This window comes from Glossina fuscipes, unplaced genomic scaffold (genome assembly GCF_014805625.2).
Source record: "Glossina fuscipes isolate IAEA_lab_2018 unplaced genomic scaffold, Yale_Gfus_2 287, whole genome shotgun sequence".
Taxonomy (NCBI): Eukaryota; Metazoa; Arthropoda; class Insecta; order Diptera; family Glossinidae; genus Glossina; species Glossina fuscipes.
In genome coordinates, this window is record NW_023998630.1 from 1,184,799 (window position 1) to 1,188,804 (window position 4,006).

Genomic DNA, 4,006 nt, shown 5'->3' on the forward strand with positions numbered 1-4,006 from the left:
TAAAAACGGTGAGGCACAAAATTTATAAAAATAAAAATAATAAAGCAGGAACTTAAACATAAACATTTAAGGCGGATATTGAATAGTTTAAAAAGTATTAAACCCTCAGGAGTTTGAGATTAGATTATTAACTTTATTTTAGTAATGATCATATAGTCTGACATTTGTGACTAATGATATGGGATTGCTGTGCGGGTAAATAGTTTATTTATCTGCTTATATTTTTACTTTTACACTCACCACATGTTCGCTTGTTTCTATCAAGTTTATTTGAGTAATTTACTCAAACGTTGTGTGCATATTTCATGGATAATTCCATTTACTTAAGGCATTCATTGGTCCCCATTTAACAGCGTGAAATCATAGTCATTTTTAACTGAACGAATATAAAGCCAATACTTTTTACCGCCCTCTTTCGATTTTCTAAATTTGGTTTTGTTTTCTGCTCCAGCTTGTAAAAAATACTACAACCTCAATGCAATGCGGGTTACTCTTTTATATTTGAGACTAAGTAATGCATCCGTGTTAGAGCAAATCTTTGATACCCTGTGTCCATTCAACCGCTTAATTCAAAATTACAAAGCATTTTCGTATTTATGGTAGTAAAAGATGGCCGCCAACGATCATTTGCACCATGAACCATACGTAATCTCTGGGAAATATTTTTCACATATTTGCAGTTGCAATTTCGTCATTGCCGCATATACTTTAATGAAATAACTCCACTTTTTTGTGGCAGTATTTAAATTGTTACCATGATATTTTGCGTCTATGTCAGCGTTAGTTTGCAAGTTGGAGGCATATGAGGAGCAGGTTGCCACCAATTTTAAAATGTTTACATTAACTAAAGAATTACACCTGCTTTTAAATCACAGACCACTTCCCATGGTTGATCTGATTGCCGGCAGATTGTGATTAATTGTACGTATCTAACAACCAAGGGTATACACATCTAAAACTTCAGCTTTCTGAACCATTTTTTTTTTTAATGTAAGAATACCAATAACAGATGTACCAAATACTAAATTGGCTAAGAATGTTAAGCTTACTGTCGGTATTTCATATTTTTGATTCTCTTTTTTTTTATTGGTGGGTATAATAAAACAGTGCACTTGATGAATTCCTATACATCAGAAATGCAATATATTTTTAAAACATTGCCAGTGAAAAAGAGGTCAGAAGAAGAAAAGCTTAATTCTCTGTTTAATTCTGTCCCTCCATCACTTTTCCGCTCAATTACCAAGTACGTCAAGGATTTTGCATCGTAAAACTTACATAACGCCCACTATCTACTTGCCATGAATCGAGATTTTAAGCTAGTTGTTAATGTGTACGTAACTCAAATGTGTAGGAAAATGAGTAGGCGATTGTTTTTTTTTAATTTATTTTTTTTTTTTTTGTCAATCGAGGCAGTTCTGATTTGAGTTGGTAGTGATTAGTCACTAAAATTTGAAAGAAAAAAAAGATAAAAATTTTTGACATTTAGAAATTTGGAATAAAAATCTTATACATAGCTATTGATAAATTTTTGCTTAAAAAGAGACTTTCAAACTAATTCATATCTATTAATAAAAAAAAAAAAAAACACATTTGTAAAATTTGTTAAACGTTACTGATACGTTTTAATCTGTTGAGAGAGCGCCTGCGGATTACACAAAAATCCTGTACGACTGCATGGATCGGTGCGGCGGAACTCAAAAATTGCAAAGATTTAGTGATTTTTTTCCAGAACGAGCCAAAGCCCTAGAGATCACCGAGAAATCCTAAAGTCTTCTGCATCTCCGATCGCATTTGAAAAACTTTACGGATACATTTTAAACTCTTGAGAGAGGTCCTGCGGATACCACAAATTCTTAACGAGTCAAAGCCTTAAAGAACAATGAAAACTTACAAAGTCTTCTGTATCCTCTATCGCATTTGTAAAAAAGACTCTCAATAAGCTGCAATGCATGTTCAAGTCCTTCGAAATAATCGGTCACATCACTCACAATGATTGGTAGTTTTAAAGTCACTTAATTATTTAGTTTTTTTTCACGAATGTACATTCGTCGAGTCTTAAAATAGGTGAGTTGTAATATACCGTTAATTAAATTAGCTATTTTATGTTAAATTATAGTTCATATTTTTACCTAAACATCAATTAGTGATTTTGACTGTTACACAATTGTCATTAATTTGTTTATTCATTTTGTTTATTTTTAACATTAAAATGTTTGTTAACTAATTTACTTTGTTTGTTACTGGCTGGCGAAGTAAGTTTACACATTACACTACACTTCCACTTACATCACATAAAATTATAAAAATTCTGTAGGACAAATTTCTCTTTTGAACCCCCCAAATTCGACGAGCTAGTCAGATTCGGTTTAGAGCCCTTTAAGTATATGACAAATGCTTTGAGGAATGACATCATCATGCGTTTCTGCTTTTCCCATTTTATTCTTTTTTTTTTTTTTTTGATGGCTTCAATGATTTTTTAATATTCAGGCGTGACGAACTAATTTTAAATGGTCTAAAAATCGGTTCTCCGAACATATTTGTACACTTGTATTATTCACATTTAGGATAATTTTGCAACCGCTGAAAATACTTGGTAATGAAAAAAATTTAAAGCACTTGCATGCCTTGCCAATGGTAAAGTTCAAAAACCATTATCCCAGCTGTACGCTACCAGCGTCACAAATCAGAGATCAAGCAGGCATTACTTTACAATTTAACTCTGAACATTTCAACACATTTATCGAGCGTTAATTTGAAAACTTGGTATTTTACTTGAATATTTAAAATAAAGTTCCCTAATGAATTTAATAGTTAGTTATAAATAGGTATTAATAAATGTTTTTTTACATAGAAGGAAATATATTTCACAAGTGATTTTAAAAAATAAAAAAAAGATTTTAGAAAATAATAAGCGAAGCATCTGCTGTGTGTTAACCGCATTAATTGATGGTTTTGCTTTTCATGGTGTGGGCGGATAGCGGAGTCAGTTCTATTGTATTTATTTTTAGGGTGAACAATATGGTCAAAGTTGGTTCCATTTTGATTAAAACACCTAGAGCGGTAGCCCTTCCGATTTTGTACTTGCTTGTATTGTATAAAACTGCAATTGCTTGGGGTATTGTTCTTTAACAATGTTATTAACCTTTCCTTTAACGGTTAAGGTAGAACCTTCACTTTTGAACACGTACACAACATTATTCATCTCTGCATTCTCTACCAAATTTGAATTATTTTTCCGACATTCAATCAACTACTTTTTGCCGTCTCGAGTAAAAATGGGATCTTTCACCATTGACGCGGCCGCAAGGACAGTTGCACTTGCGGAACCAAATTGTGTTGGTTTAAAGGCTGCAGGCCCAGTGCGTAATGTTGGATTTTTATATGTTTGCATACCGGCAGCAACTTTCTTCAGATCTATTATTATTATTATTATTTTAATTTTAGACTAATGAAATGAATTCTTAGACTAAAAAAAAGACATTGAGCACTAGCAACACAGGCTATCGGCTCTAATTTAAATAAATGGATATTAGATAGTGAACTTAGTAGTATTAAAAAAGTAATATATTGAATTGATATTCTGTTCTGAAGCTGATTGTAGAATGTTCAAAGGGTTAATCCTTCCAAATGCAATACTTCTAGCCGAGGAAAAGTTGAGGCAATCGCAGAGAATGTGCTTTATAGTAAGAGTTTGTCCACAACAGCAGATTGGGGGAGAAGACTTCTTCAGGATCCGTTGGTGAGTTGCAATTGTATGACCAAGGCGAATTCTCGAAAATGTTTGGATCTTGGTTTTCTCAACGTTTGTTGGAAATAAAGGTGGAGTTAATTGAGGGTTAATGCAAGAGTAGTGTTGATGATGGTATTGTAAATTTCCTTCTGCAATTTTCTCTTTAACTTTAACTTTTCCTCCAATGTATCTTTGAAGATCCAACTTTTCCATGACATCATCCATAATTAGAGGAGCAGAAGCAGCATACTTTGCCGCTCGATCAGCCTGCTCATT